Source organism: Ornithorhynchus anatinus, chromosome 9 (assembly GCF_004115215.2).
Source record: "Ornithorhynchus anatinus isolate Pmale09 chromosome 9, mOrnAna1.pri.v4, whole genome shotgun sequence".
NCBI classification, from domain to species: domain Eukaryota; kingdom Metazoa; phylum Chordata; class Mammalia; order Monotremata; family Ornithorhynchidae; genus Ornithorhynchus; species Ornithorhynchus anatinus.
This window is the reverse complement of record NC_041736.1, coordinates 17,522,116-17,537,209: the sequence shown is the minus strand read 5'-3', so window position 1 is coordinate 17,537,209 and position 15,094 is coordinate 17,522,116. Positions and strand designations below refer to the sequence as shown.

The following is a 15,094-nucleotide window of genomic DNA, read 5'->3' as shown; positions in this document are numbered from 1 at the left end:
GGACATGGCCTGTGTCCAACCTGGCAATCTTGTGACTACCCCAATGCATAGTGCAGTGACTGGCCCAGAGCAAACACTTAACAAGTACCATAAAAATTATATTTACATCCTTTCTTATTTAGTAATGAATACTTGTCAGCATATATCCCCTTACCTTCCATTTATAAAAAATCTCTGCTTGTCTAAGGCATTCCAAGATATCATTCTTTGAGAGCAGGAACTTTATCTTTCATTTCTGTTCATGTCCACCAGCATCTTGATTCAGTGCTCTGCCCACAGTAGATGTTCAGTAGATATTGCTGCTAGTGGTGATGATGATGATAAATATTAGTCTTTGCTGCAGTGGGGGAAAAAAGGCTCAGCCATTCAGCAAGGAACTGATTCCTACATGCCTCTGGAAGACTTTGCTGCTTAGCAAAAGTATACAGTATCTTGTAATGTCTTTAGCAGATTTTTGTATTTAGAACATTTTCTGCCAGTTCTCTTTGGGTATCCTTCTGTTGCCCCTGCTCTAGAGTCAGGCCTCTGCATAAGTGATGCAGAGGTAGGATCAGAAGGGGAAATGAGGGCTTAGTCAGCGAAGCCCTCTTGGAGGAGATGTCATTTTTGAAGGGTTTTGAAGGTGAGAGTGGTGCACTGTGGGATATGAAGGAGGAGGGAGTTGCAGACCCAAGAGAGGATGTGGTGTGGAATTGGCAGTAGGATAGATGACATCAAGGTGCAGAGAGAAGGTTGGCATTAGAGGAGTGAAATATGTGGATTGAGCTGTAGTAAGAAATCAACTAGGTAAGGTAGATGGGTGAGAGCTAATTGACTACCTTAAAGCCGATGTTAAGAAGTTTCTGTTTGCAAGGAGGATAAGCCACTATTGGAGGATTTTGAGGAGTGGGAAAATATGGACTGATAGTTTTTCAGAAAAAGGAACCTGCATAGAAGTCCCAATTAATTTGAGAAAAAAAAATGGGCATAACAGTAGTGACATTTGTTAAATCCTTATTATGTGCTGAAGACTGTACTAACCACTGGGACAGATAAAGAGTATTCAGGTTGTACACAGTACCTGTCCCACATTGAACTCATAATCCAAGTGGGATGCAGAATAAGTAATTGAATCCCCATTTCACTGATAAGAAACTGAGCCATAGAGAAGTTAAGTGATGGCAGGCAAATGGCAGAACTGGGATTGGTTGGCACCCAGGTCTCCTGACTCCCATGCCTGCGCTCTTTTCACCTGGCCATCTGTTTCTCACTCGGCAGTACGTAGACTGAACGTGGCACTGGAAAAATCATTCAAGGAAAATGAATAGTACTATTTTCAAATTCTGTAGAAACGCCCCTCTCCATCCTATCTGCAAGTACAGCCTCAGCTCAAGCAATAAAGCTCTTAGGCTTACTGAGCTCTCCTGATCCACTTCATTAATTCTGACCTGTTATTGTGCCTGCCCTCAAGGTGTAGAAAACCACTGAATTGAGTCTACAATGCCTCCTCATTGTAAATGCCAAGGATTGTGAAGCTGCTGCAGTCATCTCTGGTTATGATCATTGAAGTTGCTGCCTTCATTGGGAAGAGGCATGACCTCATGGAAAGAGCATGGGCCTGGGAGTCAGAGGCCCTGGGTTCCTATTCCAGCTCAGCCACTTATCTGCTATGTGACCTTGGACAAGTCACTTAACGTCTCTGTGCCTCAGTTTTCTCATTGGCAAAATGGAAATTCAATACCTGTTTCTCCCTCCTACTTACTCTGTGAGCCCCATGAGAAACCTGATTATCCTTTATCTGCTCCAGCACTTAGAACAGTGCTTGGCATATAGTAAGTGCTCAACAGGTACCACAGTTTTTTAAAAAATTTGGCCTTCTTATCCATATATCTCCAAGTATTTTTTTTAATTTTGCAGATGGGGAAATATTTTATAAAATATGAGTCCCCACTGTGTACTGCACAGTTAAGAGGTTAACAGTGTATACATCTCTAAATTAAGATTCAGAGAGTTAATATCAATCCCTGTCTCCACCCCCAACAAGCTGAATGACTTATGAAAGTCATTTCACCTCCTTGGGCTTCATCAGCAAAATGATACTAATAATGCCAATTTCCTACCTTCCTTATTGCCTTGTGGTAAGAAAAAATAAGATATATATAAGATATATATGGGAAGAGCTTTGAGCTTCTAAAGATACACTATTTTCATCTGGGAAATTACAGTACTGCCACAGTGGTAATGAAACAGTGTGCCAGAGCAGGGACCATAACGTTTTAGCTCAGTTTTGTGTGTTTTCCTTTCTCAGTATGTGCTCCACTGTGTGAACCCAGAGGTCACTCAGTAAATTCTCACTGATGATTACGACGATTCATTTTGAATCAGATGGTTAATAAGTGACTTAACTTTTACCAAACACTGTCCCTCTTTAGTACATTTTGCCCAAGTCCAATCCGGTGACCACTTTTCCTTTATTCAGATTTTTTGGTGTTACGGGAAAAAGGAAAGTGAACGTGACCAATTCAGGAATTCAAGTCGTATGCAAGCAATCAGCCAAGAGAACCTCTGATACGCATATGCCAGCATAAGAATTAAACCATCCAACACACCATAGCAAACACCACAAATATTTATTCCTTAAACTTGAGCTGTAACAGCAGTAGCTAATACTCACTAAGCAGCTACAATATCCTAGGCCCTGTAGAGAATCTTCAGATGACCTAGTGCCTGTCCTCCAGAAGTTTATATTCTAGGTTTCCATCAGTCTCTTGTTTGAGCACAACAGAGACACACTGAATTTTTTCTACTCCAAAAATAAGTGACTGTGACTTATTTTAATGTCTGTCACCCCTCTAGTCTATAAGCTCCCCTTAGGCAGGAATTGTGTCTACCAAGTCTTGTGTTGTACTCTCCCAGGTGCTTAGTACAGTGATCTGCCCACAGAGCTAGGAAAATGGCACTGATCGATGGATGGGTTGATACTTCTCCCTGTGAGCCAGAGAGGACCTGGAGAGGTTGATTTTTTTCATAAATATTGAGCCAGGAAATTTGAGAAGGGGTCCTTCGTTTAGAAGTGCCAGAGCCAGAAGGACTCTTAAAAACCCTTCTCCCTCCACATAGTTTTTCCTAACAAGGTTTTTGCTTTCTTGCTGTTCAGTATAGGCATTTATCAACACCTATTGAGTGTTTTTTGCCTCACACATTACCAGAGATTCCATCCATCAGGAGCATTCCAATAGAAACAAAGCTATGTTAATCCATGGGACATTTGATCACACATGGAAAGTGTGGAAAGAAAAGCTCATTTTCTGCTCCTTCTACAGTTTCTCTGAAAGAACACCAAAACTCTATCAAGGAGTTGTATGGAATATTATCAGCATTCCTTTCTTGTATCAACATGCAGCAGCCACTGGTTTCTTCTCCTAGGTCACAATACTCATCAAGATAAATTTCTGGAAGCAATGTTTTTATTTTTCAGGTTCCAAGTTTTAACTTTTTGCTCATTTGTTAATTCATTGATATATGAAAATAAGACTACTTCAACTCTTTTAAAATAACACAGGTAATGAATTATCAGGTAATGTGACATTAATCATACAGTTGTTTTCACCTATTTCAGCATATGTGGAATCTAATATAGGCTTATTTTGTAATATTAGTTAATTCAAAAATATCCCAATAAAATATTACATGACCTATATTCAAATATTTTAATAAATTTAGCCTTTAAAATATTCTAAAATTAATATTTCATCATTCAAGTTAAACAATCCCCTGATTTTTTTCATTTTTAGGCTAAAACATATTTCTGTTCTAAATATTAACCAAAGGACCATATTGGTCTATTAGTATTGTATACTATATGTAGCTATTTTAAGGAAGGAAATATTTGAGCAGAAAACTCCTCCCCTACCAAACCCTTTAGAGGTTTTCCTTCTCAAAACTGTACCCAAGGGTATTCTTGCCAAATTCACATTGATGTGGGAACCAAAATAAAATATTTAGGTACTTGGACTTGCACAGCTCTCCTTTAAAATAAATTCAAGAAACAAAACCAAATACTTCTGAAAACATAATAAATCTAAGGCGGATGTGGTCTCTGGCTCAAATGGACACAGAATTCCAGGGTTGCAATGCACCAATGCACGACTGCCAAAGACTTTTTTCCAAAAGCATTCAGCTGCTTTCTGTGGGTTGGCAACAGATACAGCAGATGTACAAATGCAGACAGATTCCCTGATATTTCTATCTATCTTTTTCTTATTTTGCTGCCTCTGCACACCAGAATCCTGGCTCTCCAAATTCACTGCAATGGCCCTGGATTGCAGGCCCCTCACTTCTTTATTTGCTTAGTCCAGTATATGAAGGAAAAATGAAGTGTAAACAATTTGAAAGGCACACACAGCCAAATAATAAAACCTTATAATCAAAACCCTGCCTATCCTGAAAGCTTGGCAGTTGTCTGAGAATATTTTAATACTCCTAGGCAAAAAACATGTGGTTACATTTTAAGCCAAGTGTAATTTATGTAATGTACTTAGTGAAGTCCAGCAAAAGCAAGATTCTGCAACAGTTAACCTCTGAGATGAAAACCTAGAGTAAAACAACGGGATTGCCACTGCACTCTGCCGAAACATTGGTAAACTTTGTTCCAGAGACCCCTGTTTGTAGCATCATTAGCATCAGGATGTTACCCCAGGAAGGCAGTCACTTGGCAGGTTACACTTAAACAGAAACACAGTGGCCCACATAGGGGTTTTTTTTGGTTTTCTTTTCATCTCCAAAAATCTTCAGGGAACTCTAGAATCCCCAAACCCTAACTTTTCCCAATTCTTTACAATTACACAGTTGAAATTCCAACCTATCCACTGGAATTTAATATGTGTCAAAGAGAGAGCTAAATTTGCCCCATGCCTTTCCAAATGGTCCTGGATTGCAGAGCTGGGAGAAATGAGAAAACCATGGATTTGCTTTTCCAGTCATACCAACGACTGTGATTCACCTCTCCGGTCGAGCGGTCACAGCACATAGTAGGAAGAATAAAGGGTCCCCAAAAGAGATGAACTTTTTAGGTTTACATCATCTGTGCTGGAAAACAAGAGAAAACTTTCTATGATTCATCCCTTCACCCAGCGGAATCGTGAAACTTGACAACCCATATCTAAAGGATAGTGTGAGAGGTTGGATGAGCTTGTGTCTGAAAAGTGTTTTGGCGCTCCCCTGGGTTAAGGGCTACATGAATTCAAAACATTATCAAAAAGTTTCTTAATAGTTTTCCAATATGGTGCCCCGCTTATTCTAACCCCTTGGTAATGCTATCATATTTACTGAATTCCCACTTGATGGAATGCATTGTAAGATCATTGTGGGCAGGGAACATGTCTGTCAATGCTGTTGTATTGTACTCTTCCAAGCGCTTGATGTTCTCTGCCCACAGTAAGTGCTCAGCAAATGTCATTGATTGATTATTAGATGCTTGGAAAATCCAGAAGTAACAATTCCTTGTCCCCAAAAAGGCTTTTACTCTAAAAAGGGGGCAAAATGTAAAAATACTTACACCCAAAGTAGTCAAATGAAATAACTGTAAGTAAAATTGGAAAAAAATATAGAAGAATGCTGAGGATGAGAATCAATAAACCTATATGTGCTAGACTGGGCAGGTGGCTTTGTACAATTTAGGGTTCTAGGAAATCAATTGGAGAAAATGTGAAGCAGCATGGCCTAGTGGATAGAGTATGGGCCTGGGAGTCAAAAGAATCTGGGTTCTAATCCCAGCTCCACCACTTCTCTGCTATGTGTCCTTGGGCTAGTCACTTAACTTCTCTTTGCCTCAGTTACCTTATCAGTAAAATGGGGCTTAAGACTGCGAGCCCCAAGGTGGGACATGGACAGTGTCCGACCTGATTGTCTTGTATCTACCATAGCGCTTAGTACAGTACCTGGCATATAGTAAACGTTTAACAAATACCAATGAGAAGCCTTGTTGGAGGAGTTGGGATTTTTAGGAGGGCTTTGAATGCGGTGACAGAGCGGGGAAAAGTTCTGTGCCAAGAATATAGTATGAGTGAGAAGCTGGAGGTGAGAGAGTCAAGAGTAAAGTACTGCTAGGAAATTGGCCTGGAAAAAATGAACAGAGTGATTTGGGGAATAGCAGGTGAAGAGAACAAGGTAAGGTGAGGTGAGTTGGTGGAAAGCCTTGATCTCTTACTCTGCATGTGATTTTTATTCAGAAAAAAAAGGTTTTCAAGGTAATCATTTCTACATTAGAAACATCAGCGAGCCACATTGACTCTCTAAGCCCTAAACTATCATACCTGCCTTAGAAATAAGAAATCTGCCTACTCCCTGGATAACACCAACACTTATGCACTCATATCTCATTATAAACTTGCTAATTTAATTATTTACGCTCTTGTTATTTCATCTAATTGTATGAAGGTGTCTGTGGGTCTGCTTCACTAGATTTCTAAACAAGAGGGCAGGAACTATGCTTTAGTCTTCATTTTTATTTCCCCCAAAGTTTTGAGAACTGTATTCTGCACACAGTAAGCATTCAGTAACTACTCTTGGTGATGGTGGTGATTAAAAAAAAAAACTAAGACACATTGGAAGCCCCATGTGGGGCAGGAATTGTGCCTGATCTCAGAAACTTGTATCTTCTTTAGAGCTAGGTACATAGTAAGGGCTTAAAATTGCCACAGTAATGATTATTATCATATAGAATTATATATCATTATATCTTACATAGAAAATGGGACACAAGCTGGGCAGAGCTATCTCCAAGTACCTTCACTGGAGAAGGCAGGGAAGGATTTACAACCTGCAGCCCTCAGCACGAGTCAGGACACACAGACTTGTGCCTGTAAGGCTTCAAACAATATAGACTGTATCCCTTAGAGTGTTTTTAAGGTAGGTAACAATACTAACTGTCTTTCGGGGCTGTGTATTTTGTGGGGTGGCTGTAATTTGGGGTATGGCCTGTATATACTTTCCTAGGGGTCAGCTGCAAGGACTGGAGAAATTGGCAAGGCTGGGATGGTTATCATTTTTTGCTAGAATTGGATGCAAGACTAAGAGCTAATAAACAACTGAAAATCAACTAGAAGGTAAACTAATCTTAGCAGGAAGTTACTGCCTAGTAATTTTGCAAAGGAACAAGAATGTATCTCAGAATCCTTTGAAACCCTTGTTTTTACTGCAAAATCTCATGGATTAAAAGTTTGTTTTTAGCAGGTAGGCAATCGGTCCTGGTTTAGAGCTCTGAATTCTATCATTTGATTAGGCTTTAATATTTATGTTTCCTCTGAGGGAAAGAAAATCTCCTGTAAGCTTTCATTGGCCTCAATCAGAAACATCTGTTGGAATCTTGAATAGCTAGTTGTGATCAATAATACGAAGGCTTTATGTGCCTGTTTAACTTCCGACAAACCAATTCCTGATAGAAGGCAGTATTTTCAGAGATGGAGAGTGCCTACGGATGTTACCTAATGAAATACTTTGTTGTGTGCTGCATCCCCTTTCATATTCCATGCAAATATCCAGAACCATTAATGTGCAAAGTTAAAATGTGTCAAATACTGTACTTGCTTTTTAAAGAATTATTTGTTTCTTTAGATGGTCTGTAGATGAGTTAAAATAACTTAAAAAGAAATGCCCAGTGAAACCAAGAAGTACAAGCCTAACTTTCTTTCCATGTTATGAATACTATATAACTTAAAAACAGTTCAGTAAATTGGTTTATTTAATTCTCTCATGGGGATGTTATAAAATAGAAAACAATCCACTCCTGCATAAATCTAAAAACAGAACATATGAAAAATATCGTGGAAATAGAGACATTTTTCCCAGTACCACATGGTTAAGCATATAATTTCAAACCCCAAAAATTGGATAAAATTAAATGTTTTTCAGTGATTTCAGGCTCACACACTAAGCATGAAAGTAGTTTTAAAAATAAAGCATGCTTGCAGAAGAATGTTATCCAGAATCCTACACATACACAATTGACCCATTAGAGTGAGTTGTTGGATCCTCTGCAATTCTTCCAGGTCTTTTCTGTCCTCAAATGCACAGTTTCAATGTAACGGGCATTTGTTTCCTGGAGACTCTGTAATCCGGATTTCACAAAGGCATAATGTGCTTTAGGGAAATACAGTTTTAAAGTAAACATATAATAATCTGTTGTTCAAAAACAGTAACAGCTGGAGCAGTTTACATAAAACAACAGATAGTTCAGTATAGCAGAATCTAAAATTTACTTATGTTTAAAGCAACCATGACTTAAATGAACAGACATGTTCCTATTTAGCCTATAAACCAGGTACAGTGAACCAAACAAAAAATTCTTCAGATCTAGGTACTCCAGAGATTAGTGGCATGTTTTTGCTTTTATGTGTAAATAATAGATACTTTAATTAGTTTGGTTTAAAATGGATTTGTTTCTGAAAGGTGCCAGACTGTGATAATATATTTCAAAAGAATTATTATACATTCTTAATCTCTTAGAAGATGAAAAGAAACTTTAAATATTGTAGGCCTAGACTGCAAACTCCCAGTGGGCATGGAATGTGTTTACCAACTCAGTGGTATAGTACTCTCCCAAGAGCTTAGTACAGTGCTTTGCACACACTAAGTGCTAAATAAATACCACTGCTAGTATAATTCCATTTCTTCCTCTTTTGGGAGCAGTATTTTCTCTATTTAGCCCAAGGAGAAATAAATGCCCAAGTAGAAACAATGAAGAAAATCAGAGTAATCAACAGCTATCCTTTTTTTTCCTATGATATTGGTTAAGGTCTTACTATGTTCCAGGCACTGTACTAAGTGCTGGGATAGATACAAGCTAATCAGGTTGGACATAGTCCATGTCCCACTTACAGCTCACAGTATTAATCTTCATTTTACAGATGAGGTAACTGAAGTACCGAGAAGTTAAGTGACTTGCCCAAGGTCACACAGCATACAAGTGGCAGAGCTGGGATTAGAACCCAGGCCCTCCTGACTCCCAAGCCAGTTATCTATCCACAAGGCCATGCTGCTTTTGGTCTTTTCACTTGTATTTATTGGGTGGGATAGCTCCCACTTCTTTCCAGGATAAGTTGAAATGATGGTTTTGCTTCTTCCTGGATATGAAACTATCCCAATACCTTTACATTTACATATAAGAGTGTTTAAATCCTCCCACTTAAATAATTCTCCAAATAGACACTACAAACCATCCCACTTCCTTTTTTTAATCTCACTTCAAACCCTCTTTATTGCTGAATAAGAAGAAAGCAAAGCTAAACAAGTATCTCCTAGGTCCAGGAATTTCTTCCCACGCTTTGTCCTTTCCTTCCTCCCCTGCATCTTGGTACAACAGCATGGTGAGGAAGAGCATCAGAGGAGCCAACTGAATTCCCCACATACAAGCTCCAAGCTCCAAATATATGACATCAGATCATTCAGATGCTTTCAGGTCACCCTTCCTGGAAAAATGCCATCAACTTCCTGTAGAGTACAAGGATCCCTCCAAAGGACTTCAAATAAATCTTCTCCCAAGGATTGGAATCCCTGAAGCAGGTGGGCCTTGAGACAGTGGCCCCTACTGTTCCAATAATAGTTCTTCCCCTGGAAGGAAACAAAAGTGATTCTCTTTCATCCTGTTCAAACATGCTTTAGTAAGGGAAAAAAGTCAGGAGAGACTAGCAGTGCCAACTTCTCATTTGAAAACTCACTTGGCAGTGGAGTTTTGGGATGATGCTTTGAGGGGGCAGGGGAGAAAAAGAGAAGGAAAGAGAGGAAGGGGAGGAGCTGGGTGCTATGGGGAAGGGACCCCCTCTCACCTCCTGCCCAAATTCCTATGAGGAGGAGCCATCCACCCACTTGATTCCCACCTAATCCACCAGGCACTGTGGGAGATCCAGTTGGAACAAGATGGGTGGGAAACCTACAGGGCCATACAGTCACTTCACTGTTTTTTGACCAGTATCCACTGGCCAGTCACAGCCGCTTCCACCATATGAGTAACCCGGATCCATTGCCCCATGGCCAGCAGATTCTGGTGAAAGAGCAGTGCAGCAATTGGGCAGCTCCTGAGTTCTGATCTCTGTCCCATCCCTGGTAGGTGCCCCAGACTACCAAGCCAAACTGGGATGTGGTGAGGTGAGCAGATGGCTCTTCCTCATGAGGTTTTGGGGCCAGGGATGAGAGATACTCCTCATGCTCCGACCTAGTGTCCAAAGAGGAATAGTACATCAGTAGCAGCAGCAACCTCCTTAGCATCCCACTTCTCTACTCGTTCTCCTGCCAGCATAGGATAATGTGGCCTCTGTCCAATTCCAAGAGGTGGGACTGCGTGGACTAATTAAGGCTGTGGCTCTTCCCCAAATGCCACAAGGCAAATCTAATGACTTCACCCTCTCAGTACCAACCTCTAGGGGCCAATGACCCCTTGGCCCCATGAAGTCAGCACCTGTGGGAGAAATTAAATACTTTTTCTTCCCCATCGGGGAGGAAGATTATGACAGCATTAGGAAAACCTTTTACTAAAGATCAAAAACATTGTCCAGTGTGTTGTCTCCTTGATGACTGTTAACCATAGGAAAAATATTTCTTCTTCCTTCAATTTGTTTATGGGATTTTCCTGTTTGATCAGTACCCCAAAAGAGGGATTTTACATTTTGCTAACCAAGCAAGTTAACAAAAATTCTAATTAGACACCACCCAAAAAGTCACTACCTGCCAAGTGTGGTGTAATTCTGAGGCAAAGGGGGGATGACGTCAGGAGAGGAAAATACCACTGAGCTTCAGTAGTGCCTGCTATGTTCAGCTAATGCTACAACTGCACTGACATGTAAGTTTGGGTTTGGATGGATAAAAATGCCTGGTCCATGGCTTGAACCTCTCTAGATTCCCTTGTTTTCTTTCTGGAGCAATTTAATTGACTGCATAAGGAGAACAGAAGCTAAAAATGTCTAAGTTCATTATGGTTCTTATTCCTATTAGCAGTAAGTTTCACCCAAAGGCCTTTCAAATGTTTTCACTTTTCTTTTGCTAAGTTTTTTGGTGTTTCTGATTTTTCATGCTCCCCAAAAAGCAGTAAGACAACAAAACCACAGAAAATTAGACTGTACTGAACCTTGGAAAATGCCCAATTAATATTAGAAACTGTAGTTGTTAAAAATGGAAGCGTGGACCTGAAAATTTACTGTTTCAATCATTCTTTCAATGGTATTTATTGAGCACCTACTATGTGCAGAGTACTGTACTAGGCATTTAGGAGAGTACGATGAAAGTAAGAGAACATGATCCCTGTCCTCAAGGAGCTTACAGCCAACTGATTCATTTCCTTTTTCAAAAACTCATCACTATTGATTTACTCATTTTATATTACTAATATTTGTTGAGTAGCTCCTGAACACTCAGTGCCACTCAAAAGAATGATGAAGGGAAAGGAGGATACACTCACAGGAAAAGAGAAAGTGGGTTAAATTCCACAGAAATAACAATTGAATGATAATAATGGCAAACAGGAATATACCTTGGGCTATTTAGCACTCCAGGAAGGTCCATGGCCCGATTCACCACAACCCCTCCAATGCTCTACTGTAGAGAAAGTATTTGTCTTCTTAGCCTCAACTCCTGTGGGACCAGGTCTTCAACCCAGTGATGGTGGGTGGGGGAAAAGGGAGTCGTCCTGAATAGAGACAGCCCAACTGCAAACCCTGAGGAGCAGTGTTAAAGGAACTACTGCACATGTCATGGTCCAGGAGGCAGGTCTCCTTGTTCTCTTTTACCTTTTGAATTTCATCATGGTGGGTGGAGCATGTTGGGTGGGCATAGTCCAGTCCTCAGTGATCGCTTGAGGTGAAGGCTGTGTTTTGACTTCCAGAGAGCTGCAGATGACTCAAGCCAGTTAATCCTTTGGATTGATCCTTTATTGGACTGACCAAATAAGGCTGCTATCAATTTATTAATACCTATCTCCACATCTTTGTACCTGATTGAAAGGTTCTAATGAACAAGGCAGGGATTGACTTATCATCTTAAAACTTCGAATCCATCATACACCATGGGTGTGTTTTTCCACACCATCACTGTTCAACTCTATCTCATAAGAGAGAGAACTTAGATCTTTCCTATTGGTTTGGAACTCCCACCAGAATGGCAGCAATGACAGTGATACTTGCATACCCATTAAGTACAACACCCTGTTCTAAGCACTTGGAAAAATACAACAGAAGCACAAGACACATTTCCCACCCACAGTGAGCTTACAAGGTATAACAGAATCATCCTCCCTCACCTGTCTCCCAGGAATAGAAGAAAGATGGCCAATAATTTCCAACCTGCAATATGTCAGTTGCTGACCGTCTTTGATTGCTACCTAAAATGAACCAGTGAACTAGGGGTGGGCAAAATCTATATACTAACCATCCCTTTCCCAGGATGAAGAGTTTACAGGACTATCCTCTTAGCCAAAGTTGAAGTTTCCTTTTTCAATGACCATTAACTGGGGAAGCAGTATTTTATCCTTGACTTGGGTGGTTATTTTGCTTGACAGAAATCTTCCTTGGCTACGGTTCAACTACTGCAAGCAGGTTTGTCGGTCAAGGCTTTTAAATGTGAAAATCGTCAGTACTCTCTAAATGAATCGTGGCTCATTAGTTAATTTTTCTTTCCCAGAGGGGTAACATAAAATGTCCTTATTATTTCATCCCACTTTTATGTAGCCTTTTCATGTGAAGTTCTTTGAAATTATCTGAAGTCACATTCAGTTTTGTCTGTACTTCACTTTGTAAGTTGGCTCAGACATCACTCAACTTTTTATTCATCCATGGACTGCAATAGCAAAATCAGTTTGCTGGAGGAAAGACAAATTGGGTTATGAGACCTCTGCCAGGGTCATCAGCCCCGCTTCCTGGATTGGAGAAGAATGTTCGTTACCTCTCATGGCACTCTAGTAGTCATGGGAGATTCTCATCACTGTCTTTACAAATGAATTAATGATACTTGTACTGACAGTGAGGTTTTATCCACATGAGCAAAAGTGACTGAAAAGTCTAGGGGTAGAATGAATTGCACATGTAAAGACAGTTTTTGGTGGTGCTGATGAATTTGCTATTTGCAGTTTCTGATACTCTCTCTCACTATCATAATCTGGTAGAATTTTGCTCTCGACAAGGAGTCCCATTCTTATTGACCCACATCAGACATGACTATCTCCCAGCAATCTTCAGCAGTGTGGCACTGCTGAAGGTTTTGCTTCACTATGAATTTAAAGCATTCCTTCTGCCCTTCTTACTCATGGGTCTCCAGCTTCAACTAACCAATCATTCAGAGTTTCCCACAAATTTCCATTTTTCTCACGTGCATCATTTGGGGCAGCTGTGTTGCAAAGAGCAGTGCTTCAATACCAACAAATTAATTATGTCTTAAGATCTCACTTTCTGTATGCTCATCATGTCAGTGGATAATAATAATGACATGTTCATGTTGTGGGTGTTGGTGAAATTTCTTCAAAAGGCAGGTGTAAAGCTATGAGTCTCCTCATCATAGAAAAAGCTTGATGTGACAACCCATTCTGTGAGTCTCCAGTGTGAACTGGAATTTCGTACCACATTGGTACCATTTTTAGTCATCTTTTGAAAGGACATACTGACTTTTTAAAATAGTTTTCTGGGTTTTTTGCCTGTCCTTAAAAGGCAAAAATCAGTGAGATTTTTCACCTCTATCTATAAAAATCTTTGCAGATGTGTTGGAATTTCAGGTGCAAGCTGATACATAGTCTCTGCTTTTGTCCAATTTGTTTTGGTACATAGTACTTTGTACATAGTACTAGAGAAGCAGCATGGCTCATTGGAAAGAGCCCGGGCTTGGGAGTCAGAGGTCATGGGTTCAAATCCTGACTCTGCCACTTGTCAGCTGTGTGACTTTGGGCAAGTCACTTAACTTCTCTGTGCCTCAGTTACCTCATCTGTACAATGGGGATTAAAACTGTGAGCCCCACGTGGGACAACCTGATCACCCTGTATCTCCCCCAGTGCTTAGAACAGTGCTCTGCACATAGTAAGCGCTTAAAAAATACCAGCATTATTATTACTTTGCTGATTCTGCAAAGCAAAATTGTAAGGTGATGCAGAATAAAGGGAAGTAATTATTTCTTCTGTACCTGACCCCCCGGCATAATAGAATGAGCCACTTAGTGTGTCTTCCTCGGTCAGCTTTTCTCTAAATGAACTTACTTATTTCCTGTAATCTTGTCTTTTATCTTTTTTAAGCTACATTTTGAATTGCTCTCTTCTGTACTGTGCTTTAGACCATTTATATCTAAGCACCCACTTCAGTTGGTTCAAAAATTGCTACCCATTGATAGGATAGTAGTGCAATGAAAATAAAATAAACTTCCTTCCTTGGATTCCCTCAGCAATGACATAACTGATACCTTTTCTATGGACCTAACCCCTCCCCACTCCACAGAGTCCAGCTAACACTTACTGTGGTGTTGGGGTGAAACAGCTAGCTAGATATAGGGAAATGCCAGCTGGGGCTAAGCCATCAACCATGAAGGTTTCTGGCCAAAGAAACACTAGGGCATCTCACATGGGTTGACAGGTTCAGTGAAGATGACAGAGAGAAGCAGCATGGCCTAGTGGAGAGAGCACGGGTCTGGGAGTCAGAAGAACCTGAGTTATAATCCAGTAATGACAGGCCTCTGAAGAGCTGCCACTCCCTAGAGTATTGGGGGAGGGCAGAGGTGGTTGCACACCAGAGCCAAGTTCCCAATTTCCTCTTTTTATCTGCTCGCCTTCCCACTGCCTCCGCATTTAGCCTAGGAGACCACAAAGTCTCTGGAGGAAGTGAGAGATTGAGGATTCAACCTGGAGAAAGCCTCTAGTGGGGTGTGAAATTCACATATTTCCACAAAATGGTGATCATGGCATCATTGCAGGATGCTGTTTGTCCAGCACAAGTGTAATCTTATATATATCTCCTCGTCTGGCATACAGGAGAGCTGTTATAGGCCACCCTGGTTGGGCAGAAGGGAAAGGGAGAACAAGTAGATGCCAGGGACTCAGACTCAGGCCCACTCTGCCTCCACCCTACTGCCTTTCATGGTGGCAGGGCCGTGTTT

General features: G+C 40.5%; 1 long non-coding RNA gene across 5 annotated transcripts in view; it reads left to right on the top strand.

Moving 5' to 3' along the window:
- Positions 1-15,094, top strand: part of LOC103171027 — a 123,394-nt gene that overhangs the window by 62,511 nt on the left and 45,789 nt on the right. The gene's annotated exons all lie outside the window — the stretch shown is intronic.